At 42.8% G+C, this 23,115-nt stretch overlaps 1 protein-coding gene across 19 annotated transcripts in view; it reads left to right on the forward strand.

The window, feature by feature from the left end:
• The window catches only part of ADGRL3 (adhesion G protein-coupled receptor L3), a 907,827-nt gene that overhangs the window by 164,348 nt on the left and 720,364 nt on the right, over positions 1–23,115 (forward strand). The gene's annotated exons all lie outside the window — the stretch shown is intronic.

The raw sequence follows: 23,115 nt of genomic DNA on the forward strand, positions 1-23,115 counted from the left end.
TCCATAGGCAATTCTGGTATTGACTTGCTAAAGTGTATGGGATTCTCTGCTGGCCTATTTTTTTTAATTTGGTTCACTAAACATTTGGTTTGTGGGAAGGAAACTGACCTAGAGGAAACATGGCATGATGATATTAGCAGTAATTTCACCTTCTCCTGGTTCAGGCTGACATCCGGAAAGGTGGACTAAGCAGAGTTGGATCATTACTCGAGCCAGATGTAACGCATTCCCCTCTGCCGTTCTTAAGGGCCGACAGTTGAATATTCCACTTCTAGGTAGAACATGTGCAGATTGTCAGGATACTGTTGAGACCCTCGAGCATATTATGTTTTCTTGCCTGAGGTACACGTTATCTAGACTCTCCCTACTTGTCCCGGCTCTAGAGAATTAAAAAAGTGGTTCGGGGCATACAAAGACTATTCACCTGCTGAGTAATAGCGACAGTGGGATAACTGGAAAAATCGCTGAATTTTTATTAGAAGTGCTCAAGTCAAAGACTTAATGAAAGCTCGATCACCTCTTCCTTACCAACCTCATGTGCTTTGTCCAGTTTTATGTCTTGTTTTAACACCCGCTCTGTCCTTTATTTTGTTTTATTTTTACTGATCTGCCTAATGAAGGTCTGTTGAAGTTGAAGTTGACTGGCAGGTGGTAGATTAGTATGGCAAGTACCTAGGGACACCTGTCGATGGTCAGGACCATTGTTCACCTAAGCAGCAGTCTCCACTTAAATTGGGGGAACGAGCTAGAGACAGAGAGCGAGAGACTGGGATTGATCACCTGTGCACACCAGGATAACTTGGGTGAGAATTCTTAAATGAGCAGGTGGTTGTATAATTGAGTGGGTTTTACTGAAGAATAAAAATAGCAACAGTGGAGCCCAGTGTTGCTGGGATGGTCCTGCTGACCTGGAGTTTGATGAGGAGTGGTCTCTATGCAGAGATATTGGCATCTGAGGATAAGTGAAGGACTGCCTTCTCGGGGGGGAAGGGTGTCTGGTTCAGAGGTGTCCCTGTCCTTTGTTTGTGGGGGGTCTCAGGGGTGTCTGGTTTGGAGGTGTCCCTGTCCTTCAGTTATTCCTTGGGAAATCCTTCTCTGGAGGTGGTTCTTGATCTTCTTGATCTTGTTTTCTTTATGTTTGGAGACCCTGTGTTTGATCCATCAGAGCCCAGAGTCAACATAGTATTTTACATATTATCCCCACCTGAATTAATGTCTTGACCAGTCTGATTTGGAAGGCAAGTGACTGGAGCTATGTAGGATTCATTCACAGAAGCTGCTGTCTTAAAATGAGTAAACTGTCAACCTGTCGCTGAAATGGAACATCTAGGGAAGTAGGTTGGAAAAGGTAAAGCTGGGTGGACAAATAACATAGAAATGTTGTAAACAGATAAAAGTAATAAAAAGATAAAAAGATAAATAGAAGGTGAGGTGGTCCAATGTTCTCCAGTTCCTTTGTTTAGGTTGGGTTTACAAAAAGTATATACAGGAAAATGGTAAAAAGTGAAACATTGAAATCCCAATCCATGTTACAAAATGTTGAGAATTTTCCTACTGTGTTTCCCCGAATATAAGACAGTGTCTTATATTAATTTTTGCTCCCAAAGATGCGCTATGTCTTGTTTTCAGGGGATGTCTTATTTTTCTGTGTTCTGTTCATTGGGCATGCTTCCAAACAAAAACTTTGCTATGTCTTATTTTCGAGGGATGCCTTATATTTCGCACTTCAGCAAAACCTCTACTATGTCTTATTTTTAGGGGATGTCTTATATTCGGGGAAACAGGGTAGATCTCTTTCAGCAAGCCCCCATTTCTTTTCTGTTCCTGTTTTGCAGTGACTGAAAATTCTTGTTATGATTAATTGCATTTTGAATTAACATTGCTGCTCTCTCTGCTTGTTAAGTATTACGATCAGTTTGCCCTGGGTTATTCCGCCTGGTACCTGGAATGAATTTGCACATGATAATTCTCTATAACTTTAGAATATCCTTCGTTCACAGATTATGGCATTATGCATGCCCAAAGCAGAAATAAAAATGTACATTTTTGCGTATCACGCGTGTGCCTGAACTTAAGCTAGAAATAAGCTTAGAAGTATTAATAGCCTTTTTAAAAAGACATTGTATGTGGGAAAGTCTTTTGATATTCGGAATCATTTAATTATTGAACGTGTTGGATTTTTTTTTCATATTTTGTCACACCAAAAAGCAGCGAATTTTCCTCATCCTCACTGCATGATGTGAAATTATTTTGGCATCATTGTTTTTATGTGTTGTTGCATTATTGGCATGCCGTATGTATATAATTTCTGTTTAATAAGAAAAGATCTAAAAATATTCAAATCATGCACGGTGGCTCGTTTGTTCCACATACCACGGGGGTTGGCTGCATTCCAGTCTTAATGAGGTAATCAAAATGCAGAATTTTTTCTTAGACTGAACTCGAAGCCTGGTTTCCACATGTCTTCCTCGGGGAAGTCTGAGTTCCGCACATGTCTTCTCAAGACCACCTTCTGCCCGGTGGAACGGGGCTCGTAAACCTCTGCAGAATGTTGTGTTAGCACATTTATAAAATGTTTTTCTTTGTGAATGGGTGTGGGGAGACTCTGCCTTCAAGCATTGCTGTTGCAGGGGAAAACTAAATGTATTCATTATTTATTTGTCTGTCTGAGGACCCTCTGGTTTATGCTGCCGTTTCCACCCAGTCCCCAAAGTAGCGAACAGTCCAAACCATTAAAACCAGATTTTTTAAAAACAATTGCATGTTATAAAACAAATTAAAAACAAAACTAAACTCATAAACAAGAAGGACGATCAGTGATGTTATAAAACAAATTAAAAACAATTAAAGCACATGGACAAGAGGAAGAATCAGTTGAAGGATTGCTGAATGAAGCTGATAATTCTTTTGTCTCCCGGAAGAAGACAGTGATTGAGGGGGAGGGGCACAGAAATCTCCTTGGGAAGGGGATTCCAAAAGTTGGTTTCTATAAGGGCTCCATCTGTGGGCTATAGTGTTTGGGGCTTTCCCCACTACAGAAGGGAGCTAAGGTCAACTCGGTTCCCTTCAGTGGAGGGCGATTCCAGGCTGTCCCCACAGCAACTGAGTTGATCCCCTGGAACCGAGCTAAGTGGGCGGGATCATCTTGGTGCCTGTTTTGCTCCTCGATCGTGATTGGTGCTTGTGTTACGGAGAGAAACGGGAGCGTTCTTTTTCTTTTTACAGTTTTTACAGTTTACAGTTACATGTGCTTTCTGCCCGCCATGACTCTCCCGTTCTGCACATGCCACAAAAGCGGCTCATGATTGGTTGAACGGATGAGGTGTCGTTTTGATGCTTCCCCACTTCGAAGCTTCGAAGCGGTATTGACCTTGTTCTGGCAGAAAAGTTAGTTCATAACTGCGACAAGGATGTCACAATTCTGGGGGGGGGGACTGAGACAAAACAATGTTGAGCTCGGTGGCAGTGGGGATTCACTGAGACGAACCTAGGTAGAAACCAGTTCAACTCTATCAGTGGGGAAAGCCCCTTTGTGCATTAAGTGCTTCCTAAAGTATGGGGAGAGCTCCGTTTTACTATTGGTGCCCCCACCAGCCTAGAGTGAGCTCAAGGCATGTGCAGTCGGGAAATCTGGGGCAGGAAATTTGTGTGGGCCTTCCCTACTTATTTGTTGTCTTTATTTTATAGTTTGCCTTTTTTATTGATACAATAACAAAGTATCATACGTAACATAAACCAGATATCCCCAGAGTGTTGTTTTTTGGTACCATGCTTCCCACCAATACTTCCATTGGTGCTTACTAAGCTTTCGAGAAAGTGGGGTCATTGTAAAGCGGGTCTTGTTATTGGCTGCCCTTTTTCAAAGGAAAGACATTTCTACCAGAGGATTAGCACCTGGGTTTTCCTGCGTGGTTCCCATTCCTCGTGTAGATTCGTCCCAGGAGGTGTGAGGAGGGAGGTATTCCAGTTCTATTTTCTTTGGCAGCCATTTTGGGTTTTGCTCTGCCTCCTGTGGCAGCCATTTTGGGATGGCAGGCATCACCCCCTGCCTAAATTTCAAAGGTGCCTACAGGCTCAGAAAGGTTGGAGGCCCCTGCCATAAATAGTACAAAAATTGGATGGCAAGAATTAGAGCATAACACAGGGGGAAAAAACCAAGATTCTACAAAAAGTGTAATATTTCAGCCAGTGCTCCCTTGCTTCTCCATGCAAGGTAAGTTAATCATATTCTAAAGCAAGAGGAACTTGCATTAGTGCCAAGAAGAACGGTGTCATAGTGATGAGAGAGCTGTACATAGACCTCTCATTCTTGACAGTGCGCCTTCACGTTCCCTGCAAGCACCAGTGTGCTGCAGTGGTGAGGAGGAGACAGTGGGAAAGCAGATAGTTGCTGTACCAATCGATTCCTTATTACGCACTTGTGTTTTGGGGAGTAAACTATGGTTTGGCTGCCGGTTGCTTTTAAAAATGCAACCAAATTCCCAGACTGGAAGAAAAACACTTTTAGCTTTCTAGTTGCTGCTATGCCATCTTGGGCAGATTCGAATTTTTCTTAATCCTGTAAAAAGGCAGGAGGAGGGCTTGGCGTGACATCTGCTCCAACCTCTGGTGGAAAGAAGCTGGCCAAATTAGACTGGGAATGTGCGGAAAGCCAAGCCCAGCTGCCCGAAAAGAGGGAGGAGAAGACGAGAAGGTATTCTCAGGAAGGCTATTAAGCCCGCCTCAAGTCATACACAGTTTACCATAATACAGCCAGCGAAAGCTCCTGCTAGCTAGAGACAATGAAATAGAAGATGCAGGTCTTTGGCATCCCGCGTGGAGCAGGGCCGTATCAGACAACATCGTGTGCTCTGACAAGCTGCTGCTTACCCAGATATGGGAAGACACAGCGCTGGATCCAGCTGTCCCTATTTTCTGCTGCCTTTCCCTGGGGAAACATTGGCTTCTTTTTTTGCCTTCAAGGGAGTTGGGAGGGCTTTAAAAAAAAGCTACATGTGTGAGTTGTTCAAATTTCCGGCTGTTGTTGCCACAGGCTGGGGAAGGGAGTGGTGCCGAGACACGAACACAGGAAACCGCCTTATGCAGAACTGGACCTTGATGGTGCATCAAGGTCCATCCACCCCCAAGGCTGAACAGGGACGTGGGATTTTTACCTTGCTAAAGATCCTGATTTTCTGCCTCCAAGCCTTTACCCTAATCAAGCTGATGACAGTATGCAGGGTTTCTCTGCATATTGGGTGCTGTGTGGTTTCCGGGCTGTGTGGCCGTGTTCTAGCAGCATTCTCTCCTGACGTTTCGCCTGGATCTGTGGCTGGCATCTTCAGAGGATCTGATAGTTGGAAAGGAAAGCAAGTGGAGTATATATACCTGTGAGTAAAGGTCAATAGGTGAGGGCATCTGAATAGGAGTGGCCTGGCAAGTGAGTAACAATGAAGTGTAGAATGTGAGTAACTATCAGATCCTCTGAAGATGCCAGCCACAGATGCAGGCGAAACGTCAGGAGAGAATGCTGCTAGAACACGGCCATACAGCCCGGAAACCACACAGCACCCAAGTGATTCCGGCCGTGAAAGCCTTCGACAATACATTTTTCTCTGCATACTTCACAAGCATACTTACCGTGTTTCCCCGAAAATAAGACAGTGTCTTATATTAATTTTTGCTCCCAAAGATGCGCTATGTCTTATTTTCAGGGGATGTCTTATTTTTCTGTGTTCTGTTCGTCGGGCATGCTTCCAAACAAAAACTTTGCTACGCCTTACTTTCAGGGGATGCCTTATATTTCACACTTCAGCAAAACCTCTACTACGTCTTATTTTCAGGGGATGTCTTGTATTCGGGGAAACAGGGTAACAATAGCCCTCCAACTTTCCAACTGGAATATAAAGACTCCGATCTCCATTCCTGCTCTTGTCTGAAGAAGGGAGGTCTGGAATCCATGCCCTACAAGGAGAGACTTAGGGAGCTGGGTATGTTCAGTTTGCTGAAGAGAAGGTTTAGAGGTGACATGATAACCATGTTTAGAGATTTGAAGGGATGTCATGTTGGTGAGGGACAAGCTTGTTTTCTGCTGCTCCAGAAACTAGGATCAGGAGTAATGGGTTCAAGATGAAGGAAAAGAAATTCCACCTAAACATCAGGAAAAACTTCCTGACAGTAAGGGCTGTTCGACAGTGGAATGCACTACCTCGGAGTGTGGTGGAATCTCCTTCGGAGGTTTTTAAAGAGAGGCTGGATAATCATCTGTCAGGAGTGCTTTGATTGTGTGTCCCTGCATTGCAGGGGGTTGGATTTGATGGCCCTTGAGGTCTCTTCTAACTCTGATTCTATTATTCTCTTCTGTGACTCTCCAAAGCTTCTACCCTGTATAACATACAATTCTGCCAGGTTTTGAGTTGTGGCTATTGAGATACATCCTGGCATGGTGTGAGTTACAAAAACCATCTTAATGATCAGATAGTTAAAAGCCTTTTATCTTCCAATTTTCTTGCTCCCCTATGCCTTTTCCCCTTTTAATAGTTTTATTGTCCTTTTCATCATTAAAAAAATTCTTTTTTACCCTTTTTAATACTTTTATCCTATTATTATTTTATGTTTCCATACTTCCTTGTGTTTCCAGTTTCTTTTTACCATCAGGCAGGGTCCAAGGCTGTGAAGGCTAGCCTCATCATAGAGGGGCCAGGGACCACCAGTAAATTGGCCTCTGCAGAGTGCAGAGGCTGAGTTGGGTCATAAGGGGAGAGACAGTCTCTAAGGGGCCACAGATTGCGGAGTGCCTTAAAGGTTAATACCAACACCTTGAAGGTGATATGGTGTTCCATTGGGAGCCAGTGCAGCTGGTGCAGCACAGGAGAGATATGGTCCCATATAGAGCTACCGGTGAGGAGCCACGTTGCTGCATGCTGGACCAACTTCAACCTCCGGATCAGCCACAAGGGAAGGCCTGCATAGAGCGAGTTGCAGTAATCTACTCGGAGGTGACTGTAACATGGAGCACAGTGGCCAGGTCAGTCCACGAGAGGTAGGGAGCCATCCATCGCACCTGGTGCAAATGAAAAAATGCCACATGGGTTTTCCTATTACATCTATGGGACCCTCCATTCCCCTCTCCAGGAGTGGGTTTTTAGATGGTTGGATGTTATCTATGATATCTTGTATGCTGCATTTTTAACTGGGTTTAGCTATTTTAATGTATAGAGCCATTTTATATTTATATTTATTTTCTGATCATGCTCCTTTTGTTTGTTATGTTGTTTCTGCAGTATGCCACCCAGAGCCCTTCGGGGGTGGGCGGTATATAAATTCAATTATAAACAAACAAACAAACAAATAAAATAGATAGAGACAAATCCAGGCAGGCCCCCAGGATAAGAACAAAGGAGGCCATTAAGGGCATAATGGTCGGACCATGGCACTCTGTCCACAGAGAATAAGATCTTATCAACACCTGAACTGAAGACCAAATCATGTGTGGGGCCAGAATCACCCAGAGGCCTAGGACTGTGGTGGCAAACCTTTGGCACTCCAGATGTTATGGACTACAATTCCCATCAGCCCCTACCAGCATGGCCAACTGTAGGGGCTGATGGGAATTGTAGTCCATAACATCTGGAGTGCCAAAGGTTCACCACCACTGGCCTAGGATGTTGTAATGTGCCAGTGTAGTATTTGTGCGGATCACAGCAGGGCTGTCGTCTGAATCTGATCGATGTTGATTTTGTCAATTGGAAGACGTTTCAAGTGCTGCCCTAGCATTTTCGGAATGGTGCCCAGGGTGCCGATAACAACTGGGATGACTTCAGCTGGTTTCTGCCATAGTCGCTGAATCTCAATCTTCAAATCATGATATTTAGTGACCTTCTCAAGTTCTTTTTCATCAACCAGGTACTGCTATGCCAATGATGGTCACTTTCTTGTCCACGATCACTGTGATGTCTGGTGTGTTATGCGTCAACACACCATTTGTCCATTTGGATTATTATTATTATTTTATATTATTTTATTTTTAAACATATTTTTCCCCACATTTTCCGTCTTTTTGACTCACTTGGATATAAGTGAGTGCTGTTCAGTATGTTCAAGGTACAACCAGATCCACTCTGTTAAACATATCTTTAGGGTTGTTTTTTTAACCAACATTTATGGTCAGTCAGATGCAATACGAGTCAAGTGCAATTCGAGGGCTTGAGCCCTGATCCTTGGTGCAGAGGGCTAGTTAGTAACACGCAAGTAGTAGTACACAAGTAGTGTGTTAGTAGTACACAAGGATCCTTCATTTCACTGGTAAGATGTTTGGAAGTTGTTATTCTGTCGACCTGGGCAGAGGTGTCTTCTGATGGCAACATTTCTTCACAATCCACGGCACAACCTGGGTCAAGTCCACTGTGCAGTTCAGATGCAAGCTTAAGCCTCTTTTCCATCAAGCAACACCTGATCTGATCAAGTTAGCACAAGGTCCTCTTCAATGCGGGCTAAACTGTTACAGACATCAGATTCGGGGATTTTCCCATCGTGCTCTGTGACCGGTTTCGTGCCCTTTGCTTAATACTCAGCTCAGAGCTGAGTTCTGATGACCTTGAAAGCTTCTCTGTGACTTTATGTTACTAATAAAAGGATGCTGCTGCTGCTGCTGCTTTTCGTTCTTTTCCCTGAGATCAACTGTCTCTCTTCTCCCCACCAACCATTTCATGCAATCTCCTATTGAATGGAGGCAATTTCATTTGGACCCAAAGAGCCAGCGTCGTATAGTGGTTAGAGTATCAGCTGATTTCACTCTGCTGTGGAAGATTGCACGTTGTGTTGGCCATGCAACTTCATCCTGACCTACCTCGTAAGATTGTTATAATGTTTCAATAGAGAAGGGAGAAAGATGTCAGCCGCTTCAGGTCCCTACTGGAGAGACTGATGAGGGTATGAATGGAGTAAATAAATAATAATGGGGGGGCATCCCCTCCCTTAAACTTACTTTATGAAACTCATTGGAGTGCTGCATTGTTGTTGGCTCCTTCCGCACTGTAGGATTCGACCTTAGATCGACTTGGGTCCGACCCAGGTACTCCGCACAGCTGTAGCGTCGGACTCGTGTCTGACTCGACTCACCCCCTCTCGCCGTTAAATTTTCGAGCTCGACTGGGAAGTCGAGTTGACTGGCGAACTCGGGTTGCACTCAAGCCGAAGCCGGCGGAGTGCAGAATCTCGCTCGCCTCGACTCTGTCAGCCAGCCAATCACAGTGCAGTATTTTCGGCCATGCGCAGTACGGGAGACTTGTGGCGGCAGCGAGAAGCACGCCTTTAAAGAAATCCTCCTACGTAGCTACTACATAGGTAAATGGGGAAAAAAGGGACGCACACTCACGTTTCCCGCTATAGAACGGCAGCCAATCGGGAATGTGGAGCGGAAGACACGAGGAGGTGGTCCCGCCCTCTGAATTTGGTTCTGGAGACACGAGTCAGCTGCTGTGCGGAGAAACGGAGGAGTCGAGCTCAGGTAACGATTTCCGCGGACACGAGTCAAACCTGAGTCGCCTTGCGTGTGCGGAAGGGCCCATTGACTGCCTCACCATCCAGACCTTAAATTTAATAAGCAGAAAGTGGGCTTTTCCATTCAATTGAATTGTAAATTGTGGGCAAGAGCAAATTGCAGGTTCCCATTTTTACAGGGTGTTAGACCAGAGTTGCAAGCCCTGAGGACTGTTGATGGCCAATCTTTGTGTTTTGACAAACATAGAGACTTTCTACACTTGGTGTAAAAGAAGGGCTCCCTTCATGGTGCATGTAGGTGCTGCTGGGCCTCAGACACTTTCTTGGCATCTGAAAATGGGTGGGTCAAATGGGTCTTTTGCCCAGCGCAGCTTCTGATTGGCCCATCAATGATCTGATTTGCTGTGCAGACTTTAAAAATGGCTTCAGTGGCAGCTGCCATCAGAGCATCAGTTTGATTCTCTCACTCCTTCCCCTGCCTTTTTTAGTTACCCCTCATCTTCTCTGCACTTGGATTGTCCTCGTATGTGGCTCTGCCTCCTTTGGCTGCCATTTTGTGGTTGCTCTGCAGCAGCCATTTTGTGGTTGCGCCCGCCCCCCCCTTTGTCCGAGTTCTGAAGATGACTGCAGGCCTTACAAGATTTGTGATCCCTGTGCGGAAATATTCCTGCAAGGCGGACTGAAGGTTTGCTGTATCTCCTTAGCAATCAAATGCCTGTTAAGTGCCGTAGAGGCTTCCTGTTAACGTAACATCCATGTGGTTTCTTCTGTTATCTCCAGAGGGCTTTGCAACTAGTGTTAATCTGTACGAGGAAACGAATAACAAAAGGCGCTCTAACAGACCTCTGTGTTTTAGTGGCGTAAGTGGTGTTTGTCCAATTAGCTTGTTAATTAACCGCCAGACCCCCTCCAAATTTGCCCTGCCGAAACGGTGCATCTCCGCAGCTGTTCTTCTTCCACCTGTCCTTCCAGAACGTTTGACATGTTAAATTTCATTTCCAGTTGGAATAATTTTTCGTTTCATTCATCTTCAATGCGGAGCCTTTCATTTGGCCTGGAGTGAAAATAACACATTCCCACTGCTATCATCGCGAATAGTTTCATGTTATTATAATCCAATTCCCGTCTCTTGCTCTCATATTTAATAATCTCGAGGTAGAGCTGTTGATACTTCTAAAGGGTTTAAATCTCATTCAAAGCTATATTAAGTCTGACACAATAGTTAATGTTTCTGGAAATTTTTAGGTTTTTTTTTTTAAAAAATTCTCTCACTGTCACATGTGGTCGTTTTGTGTCATATGTATTTTAATGTAGACAACTGAAATACGTGTAAAGCCTAGAAATCCGCAGCTTCCCAGAAAACTCAGAGATCCCAGATGGTCTTTAATGAAAATGTAGGTTTAGACTTCGCAAAACTGTGCACACAGCGAAAGGTTAATCATTAAATGAAATCCCTTTCCATCATCTTTGCTTTAACAATAATGGACTTATTACCTGCTTGTAATAGAATGGAGCCAGTGAGATCCTTGACATCTGGACCTCAAGAAATGTATTGGCAACCATCCAGAGATGATTTCCAGAAAATCCTGGTATCTTGCACCTTCCAGGATGGAAAGTTGCCTGGTAACATTACAGAAATATCACCTCTAAGTGGTTTTTACAGAACGGGCAGCCCCACTCAAACAGCTGGGTGACTGGACACGGCACCACATACGCGCTGCCCCGCCATTCCCAGGAGGGCTTTCTAGTGGTGCGGTGAGTCAAAAAGGCAAACAACCACCCTCCTTGGCAGAAAGCCCTCAATTGGGTTCCCATAGGGCTTCCTAGTCCAGGAGCCAGGCACCAGCATTTCTGGCATCGAAGAGGAGTGGGGGCTGACATTGGCTCCACCATCGGCCATGCCCCTGGAAATCCCCCAGGATGCTGGCATCAGCAGCAGGGCACAGGAGCACTGACTTGGTGTGTGCTGCCCCACGTCCAACCATTTTGGTGGGCCTCAGTGGCCGCCCACCAATGAATCCATTCCTCCGTGGGGGCAAGTGACCCAAGGAGGTCAAATCCACTGGTGTAGGCTCACAACACCTCCTCTGGTGGATTCAGGCCCCCTTTTGGATGAGGCTGAAAGAGTACTTTTACAGTTCAGCTTTTTTCAAAGTAATGTTTTTTGGATTTTGTATTGTCGAAGTGTTTTTTTCAGCCAGAAAAATCAGCAATAGCAGAACACTTGATAAACCAACCTGGACACAGAATATTATTTCAAAACACAGAGATTCTGGACCGCGCTGACAACCACTATGTCAGACTACACAGAGAAGCCATTGAAATTCACAAGTACATGGACAACTTCAACAGGAAGGAAGAAACCATGAAAATGAACAGAATTTGGCTGCCAGTATTGAAAAACTCTAGAATCAAGACAGTGACTAATCAGCTCCACACAAACACAGGACAACTATAGACAATAGCAATCAAAGGGAACAAAGACCAGGATACTTCTATTCAGATGCATTCACCTATTGACCTTGCTATCTTCATTGTTACTCACATGCTACAGACTTCTTTGTGACTCACATACCAGGCTACTCTATTCAGACCTTTTGACCTCACAGTATATATACTCCACTTGCTTTCCATTCCTACTATCAGATCCTCTGAAGATGCCAGCCACAGATGCAGGTGAAACGTCAGGAGAGAATGCTGCTAGAACACGGCCATACAGCCCGGAAACCACAGAAGCACCCCAGTTTTTTGGATTTATTTGGATTTATTTTTGTCCTAGAACTAACAGTCATAGAACTCAGGTAGGCTCAGGATCTGAAGCCATGGATAGAGCAGCAGTACAGTTTATGTGTTTATTTCAAACATTTCTATGCTGCCTTTTCACCTACCTCAGGGTCAGTGTATGTAGCGGTTAAGAGTGACAGATTCTAATCTGGAGAACTGGGTTTGATCCCCTACTCCTTCACAAGAAGCCTGCTAGGTGACCTTGGGCCAGTCACAACTCTCTCAGAATTCTCTCAGCCCCTCCTACCTCGCAAGGTGTCTGTTTTGGGAGAGGAAGGGAAAGGAGTTCATAAGCCTCTTTTAGTCTCCTTACAGTAGAGAAATACGGGGTATAACACAATCACAATCACAATAGACCTTTATTGGCATAGGGTATACAAGCTTGAATATAGACCGTTATTAAATTTAAAAGAGTTGTACATTCTAAAATCACACTTCATTTATAAAAATATAATATAGATTAAAAAATTTTGACCATTCCATTGTACACGGAATTGTGAACAGTTATAGTTCAACTACACTTAAAAGGCAGGATTAAGATATTTCTAGCCATTCGTTATTCACAGCCTATTTACTAAAAAGGTATAACCTTCCCCAGGATCTATAAATGGTATATACTAATTAATGCTATAAATTAATTAAATTTCCATTAAAATGCAATAAATAACAATGAGCTCCTTGTATACACCTTCTATAACAACCCAGGAGTACCAGAGGTATAGAGTATTTCACATTTAAATATCATTTTATACTTGCGTATTTTACATACCTCTTAAGGACATGACTTGCAGCAAATAATTGGCTATTCTCCCACGTGTAAAAGGATCATTACTGTTTAGCAATTTTGGGATTGATATTTTGGAAGGCACATTTCCCATTATCGGTAGTAATAAAGCTTCCCTCTGTGGGTTATATTTTGGGCAATAACATAAAATGTGGTCCAATGTTTCCACCATGGTGGGACAGAAGGGGCATACTCTATGTAATAGAGGGCGCTTCTCAATCCGGCCTTGGAAAAGGGCAGGGGGAAAAACATCACATCTGGGGTATAACAACCAACACTTCTTCTTCCCCAAGGCAGTGAAGACATTTCAAACATTGATATAAAATTGTCGAAGGCTTTCACGGCCGAATTCAATTGGTTGTGGTGGGTTTTCCGTGCCGTGTGGCTGTGGTCTGGTGGATCTTGTCCCTAATGTTTCGCCTGCATCTGTGGCTGGCATCTTCAGAGGTGTATCACAGAGGGAAGTCTGGACACAGTGTATAACAGACTTCCCTCTGTGATGCACCTCTGAAGATGCCAGCCACAGCTGCAAGCGAAACTTTAGGGACAAGATCCACCAGACCACAGCCACACGGCACGGAAAACCCACCTCAACCAATTGATATAAAACATTTCAAGCATTAAAGCAGAATTTAAATTCAGATAGATAGATAGATAGATAGATAGATAGATAGATAGATAGATAGATAGATAGATAGATAGATAGATAGATAGATAGATAGATAGATAGATAGATAGATAGATAGATAGATAGATAGATAGATAGATATTATGTACAGCCATTAAATGTACGCATATAAATACACAAACAGACAGGAAGGTTAATAAAAATCAGTGTTAAAACACAAAGGAAATGAAAACTATCCTTTCCTGAATGTTTCTGGTTTCTTCTTCAGCCACCATAGCTACTGAGTAGTTACTAGGAACTTGCACTAACTAGTAGCCACTTGGAAGTTGCAAAGTTGTACACTGCTGGGACTATGGGTCCAGCAGTGACTTTCAATGATATGTGACAGGCAGTGGTCTCCCTTTCCTTCACTGGTGAGATCTGCTGCTCTACATTGCCCCAAGTTGGACATCAATATGATGCCCTATTTTGGGAAGCTCTCTGATGTAGTGGTGATGCTTGCTAACATGAAAATGTGTGGAGGTGAAAGTGGACAAGAGTTGCCAATGTCCAATTAGTAAATCAGTGGCTATCTGAAGGAAGGGTTTGGCCGAAGGGTGGAGGCTCTGTCACCTGCTCTCTGTGTCCTCACCTGCAAAAGAGAAGTGGGTCGTGACCAGAATCGGGCCTTTTTCAGTGGTGGAATCTCCCATTGGAATACCCTTTTCTAAAATCTCCTAGTGCTTACCTTACTTTTTTTTAGGTGACAACCAACGTTTCTCTTTATGAATGTATTTAACTTTTTTCTTTCTTGAAAAGAAAAGGAATTCAAAACGTGGCAAAGTTGATTAGGGAAGGAGGAGAAATTATGACATTACAAAATTTTATAGAGATAGGAAGAAACAAGAACTGGTTGGTTTTGAGAGGCATTTGGGAAAGGATAAAGGTTTCACGGATAAAAGGAGAATGTATCATGTCGAAATGTCTGGAACTATATGGAAAATGCAAAGGGAAAAATTTAGGGCATGTAAACAAATATATGGTAGATGATAAGGAATTCATGATAAGAACACTGAAACAAAAATGGGAGAAAGAAGGATTTCTAGACATTGGTAATACTGAAGAATTTAATAGACAGTTGGAAAAATATAAAGATTGAGAAATATAAGGAGTTAGAAAGAAAAGTGATATTGAAATGGTATAGAACACCAAAACAACTAGCATATATGTTAAAAGGACTTAGTTCTAAATGCTGGCACTGTGGAGACCAAGAGGCATATTATAACCATATGTGGATAGAATGTGCAGAAGTAAAACAATTTTGGACAATTGTATTGTTATATATCGATAAACTGGTGAAGATAAATATTGATTTAAATAATGACTTAATGTTCATGGGTGTAATGGAAGACAGGAGGGTGGACAAACAATATAGTTATATGTATAAAATAATGATCAAAGCAGCCCATGCAACAATAGCCTTGGGCTGGAAAGAAAAGAAAAAGAAGCCGGACACTTCAGAGATGGATTTAGAATTTCATATCACAAGGGCACGAGGGACAATTTGATATTTGCGATATACTAACCAAAACTAAGACGTGGCAAGATAAACAGAATGAAATTTTGAAGATATGGATAATATACGTGGACTGGATGAAAGAAGCTCGAGTCAATGAAGAAATATGGGAGAAGGGGCTACAGAGAACGAACTTACTGCTGTTTGTGTGATAAAACTATGAAGAAGAAGCAATGGGGGAGGGAGAAAAGGGGGGGAAGTATTGTTTGAAAATGTATGAAGAAGAAAATTACTATAAACTGTAAAATACAAATGATACAATAACAAATTAATAAAAAACTTTTTTCTTTTAAATTATGGCTTTCCGCTAGTCTGGGGATTGCTTTATCATAATTTTAGATTGTTTGGGGCACTTCATATATTTTAACATCTAGCTTTTTCAATTACAATTCATGTTTTTTATCAGCTTGATTTACATTAACGTGTTTTATTGTTGTGATGCTTTAAGTAACTAATTTTAGAGTCTTTTTCATTGTTTAAATTTTGAGCAGTTTCAAACAGACCCGAGAGGTGGCATACGACATTTCTACGTAAATAAACAAGCATGCTCAATTGCTCCGCGGGCATATTCTTCTTCCTGGCTAGAGAACTGTAGTGAAGAAAATTTCTTCCAGATGGCTCTTCCAGATTTCTTACCTTTCAAATTCATTTTTTTCTATTTCCCACTCTTCTCTGGCCCCACTATTTGCTTAGCTGTAGAAGGATGAAACAAAATACTCAGCGAGAAATTGTGTTTCTTCCAGGGAAGATGAATTTTAAATGAGTTTTTAATTAATTTTCTGAAAATGTGTGATTCTTATATTTTATCTTTGTTCCTTCTCACCAAAAGCACTGTAGTGCTCCTTCCCACAAAAGAGAGATGTCACAACAAACACTTGGGTTTACATTCTGAGCCGGGTAAGAGTTCCTTGGAAAAACTGGACTGAACTCGAAATGTATACAAACATTATGAACTTGTCAACATTATATTTTGGAACTAGGTAATCCAGATCCAGGCTAGCCCGAACTCATCAGATCTCAGAAGCTGAGCAGAGTTGACCTTCATTGGTACTGGGATGGGAAACCACCAAGGAATACCAGGGTTGTTAAGCAGAGGAAGGAAACGACAAACCACCTCTGTTAATCTCTTGCCTTGAAAACTCTACTGGATTGCCATAAATTGGCTAGAACTTGATAGCAGTTTACACAAACAATCCAGAAATGTTGGCATCGCCAAAGACTGTTCAACTTTGAGTCTAAGGATCTGGATGAGCCGTTCTGATGTAGTAGTTAAGAGTAGTGGACTCTGATCTGGAGAACCGGATTTGATTCCCCGCTCTTCTTCATGAGTGGTGGACTCTAATTTGGTGTGCTGAGTTTGTTTTCCCTCTCCTCCACACGAAGCCTGCTGGGTGATCTTGGGCTAGTCACAGTTTTCTCAGAACTCTCTCAGCCCCACCTACCTCAAAAGGTGTCTGTTGTGGTGGGGGAAGGGAAAGCAATTGTAAACCACTTTGAGACTCCTCATGGCTGAGAAAAGCAGGGCATGTATAAAAACTCTTCTCTTCCAAACTGTTTTATGATAATCTGGGATAGCACTTTGAACCCTTCAGAAGAAATGGATGTGTACATATTTAAGGAGCAATATCATTCCCCACTTCCTTTAATTTGAACTGTTATTTCTAAATTGCTTCTTCAGAAAGCATGTAAAAAAATCATATTCTTGGTCCTTTCTTTTCCATAATGTTTGGACCATATTTAAATGCAAATGTCACCAGATTCCTGGTTAGTAAACAAACCGAGGAGTGTGCTTTGAAGCCCATACTTCCTTCTTATGTTCAGTATGGGTGATGTTTAGTACATATATTGTTTATGCATAATAGGAGATTGCTGCCTCACATTAGGAAAGGTGGGCCATTTATCAACTTTCTGGGTTGGGTAAGAAGCGGGTGAAGCAGAACTCCTAATTGCTCGCTGTTTTAACACTGCCTCCTAACTTTATAAAATCTGTCAAATTACGTATTCTTGGCAATGGAGGCAGCCAAACAAATGTAAACAGCAATTTGAGAGCCCAGTCCCCAGGATTAAAATTTTTGTAAACACTCCAAGTAATTGCATCCTTGTTCTGAGTGTACTGAAAGCACCATTTAGCCAGAGCATTTGTTTACCGGATTTTGTTTATTTTAATGAACGTGAATCTCGTGGTGTGCCGACTGGGGCACAGTGGGATCAGCACGAAATGCTAATGGGGAAAAAATGTATCGTGCCCCAAGGGCGTAAATTACAGATAACTCTGTTAAAGGGGCATCTGATTGCCTTCTGTTTCTTGCTCATGGAACCCCTGGAGAGAAACGATTCTTGTGCCGATATGGGTCAGAAAACAATAGAACAGTATGATTCAGAGTTTGTGTGTCAGCCTGAAGCTGAACAAAGAGAGGAGTCCGTTTTACTAACGAGCATTGTGCTCTGTAGGCATATTTTTAAAAACTTTGCAGAGTGCATGCTGAAGGGGAGGGGGCCGCAGTTCCGTGGCAGAGCGTCTGCGTTCGCATGCGGAAGGTCCCACATTCCATCCCCGGCATTTCCAGTGAGGATCAGGTTATTGGTGAAGATGGTGATGGAGACAAAGAGTTTGGACTTATATCCTGCTTTTTCTCAACTGTTAGGAATCTCAAAGTGGCTTACAATCATCTTCCCTTCCCCTCATATCAGCCACCCTGGGAGTACATAAGAACTAGCCTGCTGGATCAGACCAGAGTCCATCTAGTCCAGCTCTCTGCAACTTGCAGTGGCCCACCAGGTACCTATGGGAGCTCACATGCAGGAGGTGAAAGCAATGGCCTGCTGCTGCTGCTGCTTCCGAGCACCTGGTCTGCTAAGGCATTTGTAATCTGAGATCAAGGAGGATCAAGATTGGTAGCCATAGATCACTTCTCCTCCATAAATCTGTCCAAGCCCTTTTTAAAGCTATCCAGGTTAGTGGCCATCACCACCTCCTGTGCCAGCATATTCCAAACACCAATCACACGTTGCGTGAAGAAGTGTTTCCTTTTATTAGCCCTAATTCTTCCCCCCAGCATTTTCAATGAATGCCCCCTGGTTCTAGTATTGTGAGAAAGAGAGAGAAATTTCTCTCTGTCAACATTTTCTACACCATGCATAATTTTATAGACTTCAATCATATCCCCGCTCAGACGTCGCCTCTCCAGGGAGGTAGGTGGGGCTGAGAGAATTCTGAGAGAACTGTAATTAGTCCAAAGTCACCCAGTGTTGGAATGGGCAAACATCCAGCTGATCAGATTAGAGTTCCCCCACTCAAGTGGAGGAGTGGGGAATCAAGCTCTTTTCTCCAGATTACAGCCCACTGCCCTTAACTGCTACACCACACTGTCTCTTAAGAACCCTAGCCTGAGACTCTGGAGAACTGCTTCCTATCTTGTCGGGAGTGCTTTGATTGTGTGTTCCTGCATTGCAGGGGGTTGGACTTGATGGCCCTTGGGGTTTCTTCCAACTGTGTGATTCTGTGATAAGCCAGTGGTTGGATTCATTATAAAGCAGCTTCATGTGTTCATGTCCATTTGTCTGGAATGTGTAGTATCAGCGTCAACTAAAGACAAGACTGTTCTTTGATTCCAGAGCTATTTGTTGTCGTAACTTGCCTTACTAGCTGTTGACTGGGAAGTTCCAGCTTTGTCCATCAGTCTAGCTTGCTGAATCTATAAGCAAGGTTTGGAGCTGTGTAGGGGCCACCAGATGGTGCTAAGCCAGTTAGCCAAGATAGGGCTGGAGGGCCTTGAAAACTGGCAATGCCAGGCAAGGCAAGGCAGGGCTAGCCAGAAGCAAAGTTTGCAAGAGTTGGACAGCTCCACGACAAAACTCCTTCGCCCCCAGATTGGATCATAAAAATATATATTTGTGATTATCCCCTGTGTGAGAGGGACTGGAGAGACAGTATGGGAGTTCATGTACCACCTGGACATAATCCTACATCTAGACTTAGTCCTGCCCACTGAGACCCCGGAGCTGGGGATACATACCTCGTCTATGGCTATTAGGAGGAGGAAGAAAAGAAGGAAATAAGAAGATCCACCCAGTTGACTGTGAGGTCAGCTTGCCAACCTAGGACTGGTGGAGGTTTATGACTGACAATGCAGGGCAGAGCTAGCAAGAAACAAAGTTTGCAGGAGTTGGACAGCTCCCTGGCAAAAGTCCTTTGCCCTCTGTTGAGATCACCAAAAAAAAAAGATATTTGTGAGTATCCCTCCTGTGAGAGGGTCTGGAGAGACAGTATGGGAGATCATGTACCACCTGGACATGATCCTTCATCTGGACTTAGTCCTGGCCATACTAAAAAATCTGAGGCCAGCCAAGCCTAAGAAACATGGACTGTATATATAGTGACACAAGGCAATGAACTAATTGGTATATGCAATTAGTTTGAGTATAAAGTCAATAGATAATTCATACACCGTTCATAAAGATTATTCATAAAGATATATTGTGATTATATCATAAGTAATATTCAACTGGATATAAAGGTAATAACAAAACATACAATGAGGGCACTTAGGAAACCTAAGAAGCGTAATGGGACTGTACTTAGTAACAAATTCTCAAAAGCATTGTATAAGATGTCATAAACATTGTACATAAGGCAAGAAACTTGTAACATTCATATTGCATTCCAATAAATTGAAAGAGTCAGTATCACCAATATTCAATGAGTAAAAAATATTAGTCCTGCCCACCCAGACCCCAGTGCTGGGGATACCTAGTCCACAGCTATTGGAAGGAAGGAGAAAAGAAGGAACTAAGAATATCCACACAGTTGACTGTCAGGCCAGCTTGCCAACCTAGACTGGTGGAGGTTTACAAATGACAATGAAGTCAGCTTGCCAACCTAGGACTGGTGGAGGTTTATGGCTGACAGTTCCAGGCAAGGCTAGCCAAGGCTACCCAGAAGCAAAGTCTGCAGGAGTGGGACAGCTTCATGGCAAAAGTCCTTTGCTTCCTGATTGGATTGCAAAAAATATGTTTGTGATTATGCCCTGTGTGAGAGGGACTGGAGAGACAGAATAGGAGTTCATGTACCACTTGGACATGATCCTGCATCTGGATTTAGTGATGTCCACTGAGACCCCAGTGCTGGGAATATTTACCTGGTCCACCACTATTGGAAGGAAGGAGGAAATGAGGAAATAAGATCCACCCAGTTGGCTGTGAGGCCAGCTTGCAACCTAGGACTGGTGGAGGTTTACAACAGTGGAGTCTGCTTGCCAACTTAGGACTAATGGAGGTTTATGACTGTGCCAGCCAAGGCAAGGCAGGGCTAGCCAGAAACAAAGTTTTCAGGAGTTGGACAGCTCCCTGGCAGTAGACAGTATGGGAGGTCATGTACCTCCTGGACATGATCCTGTATCTCAACGTAGTCCTGCCCACTGAGATCCCGGAGCTGAGGATACATACCTTGGTCCATGGCTATTGGAAGGAAGGAGGAAAAAAGGAAATAAGATTCACCCACTCAGCTGCAAGAAAAGGCACGAGGCCTCCATCACTGTCTCCCTGGCTCATTCCGCACATGCAGAATAATGCACTTTCAAACTGCTTTCAGTGCTCTTTGAAGCTGTGTGGAATGGCAAAATCCACTTGCAAACAGTTGTGAAAGTGGTTTGAAAATGCATTATTTTGCGTGTGCGGAAGGGGCCCCTAAGACAGCATATAGCCCCTAGCAAGTCTCCTCAGAAGGCTAGGCAGGCCTTTTCAAGGAGGCTTAATCTCAGGAAAGTGTCTTCCTTTCCCCATGAACATTCTTTGAGATATTAATTAAGACAAGGAGCATCCTTTCGGGGGGGGGGGTGGGTGGGTTCATGCATTCACACAATTTGGCAGGGGATACTGTGTGATCCTGCTAGAAAGGGGCCATGGGGAGTATGTCTAGTTCAAAATATCTCCCGTTATATTTAACATACTGCCTATTCATGACCTTAACTATCTGACGAAGAGGACTTTTTAGAAAACCTGGTGAAAATGTGTCTTCTCCTGGTTCCTGCTGCTGATCTTATCAGCCAAGGAACAAGCTTCTAGTTTAAGGCAGCCTAGAGAATCACTGGATCCAGCTGGCATCTGTTTAAAGAGACCCACCTGGCCCAAGGAAACAGGCCTGGCTGGGCTAGACTGATTGAAGAAAAAGAGAAGAATTTGGATTTGTACCCCCCTTTCTGTCCTGTCAGGAGTTTCAAAGCAACTTACAAAATCCTTTCCTTGCCCCACAACAACTTTGTGAGGTATGCTTAGAGAGTTCTGAGAGGACTGTGACTAGCCCAAGGCCACAAAATGGCGTACACCTGAGCCACATGCCACCAAGCCACGTCCCCCAGCCTCCCTGCAGGCCAGCTTCTGCCATCCCCAGGGCCTGGGGAGGGCAAAAACCAGCCTGCAGGGAGGCCAGGGTAGGGCTCAGCGGTGGGTGGCCGTGGCGCCTGCCTGGGCCACCCATCGTCAAGGCCCCCCCCCCCATCCAATTGGAAAAGATCTCCATGTGATAGGCAGGTAAGAACTTTTTGAAATTTGGACAAAAACCAGCATAAGGCTGAGTCTACTAATTTCAACTCTAAAATCTGCCATGGAAGCATATTATGATAGAAAGACAAGAAAAAAATGAAAACATACTTTATTTTAAAAATTATCAATTTGTAAGGGAAAATTAAATAATGGCAAGAGATAAAGGCTGAAGGAAAGACAGTACCATGACTGACATATTTCCAGTTAACGTCAAGACTTAAATGGGAATTAAAATCAGAGGAAGGGCAAATAAGAGACAGAATTTGAAAAAAAAAAGCTTATGTCACGAAAGGACACATCTCCTGGGAAGGATATACAAGGTTCTACTTAAATACGATACTGAAATGGAGCAAGTGAAAGCCTGTATGGCGAAATGGATACAAAACTTCCAAGAAGCGATATCCTTCTGACAATGGGAAATATAATGGTCCAGAAATATCAAATTGACTACTTGGTAGATGTTAAAAGAGAAATGGTATAAAATGTTTTACAGATGGTAGGTGACGCTGAAAGATATTATGAAGATGAGTAAAAGCTTCAGCGGCCTTTGTTGGAAATGTCAAGAAGAAGTTGGATCATTCTTTCATGCATGGTAGAATTGTGAAAAAAAAATCAAACAGTAGTGGGTTGAAGTACACGACAAAATGCAAGAAATATTGAAGATCAAGTTTCCATCTGGTGCCAAGACAATGTTATTGGGTTTTCTTCCTGAAACATTTCCAAAGAATCTTATAGAACTATGCTATGTCCGTACTTGCTCACAGCAGTGGCAATTATTTGGAAAGCCAAGAGAAGCCTAAACACAGAAATTTGAGAAGATAAAGTAACAGAGTATGCTAAAATGGCCAAGCTAATGAATCTTGTACATGAATAATCAAAACATGAGTTGGATGAGAAGAGTGAATGGAATTTTTTATATGTGGCTGAATCCATTACTTTAAAAAACCCAAATCAGTAATAATGCCAGTGAAGACTAAAATTAGATTTAGAGGTATTGTATAGACAGGTTAATATGTCGCTAATATGACAGCAGTTAAGACTATAAGTAATTATTAAGTTGATATTTACCAGTGTATGTTAACTAAATAATTAAATAGTAGATGAAAAAAAATAAGTAAAGTTCTCTCTTAAAATTGTACCATGTTTACATTTTATGGAATATTAAGATCCATCCAATGTTGTTTTGTTTATTATATGATCTGTTATTTTTCATTTCTATAATTTTCAACTATGCACATATATGGATGAAATTGAGAAAAAAAAATATTAGAAATAAAAAGTTGACATATCTGCTTCTTTGCAAATGGAGCACATGTCTTGTTGAAGCAGCAGCAGAAGAATTTG

The sequence above is a fragment of the Sphaerodactylus townsendi genome, linkage group LG07 (assembly GCF_021028975.2).
Source record: "Sphaerodactylus townsendi isolate TG3544 linkage group LG07, MPM_Stown_v2.3, whole genome shotgun sequence".
Lineage (NCBI taxonomy): Eukaryota > Metazoa > Chordata > Lepidosauria > Squamata > Sphaerodactylidae > Sphaerodactylus > Sphaerodactylus townsendi.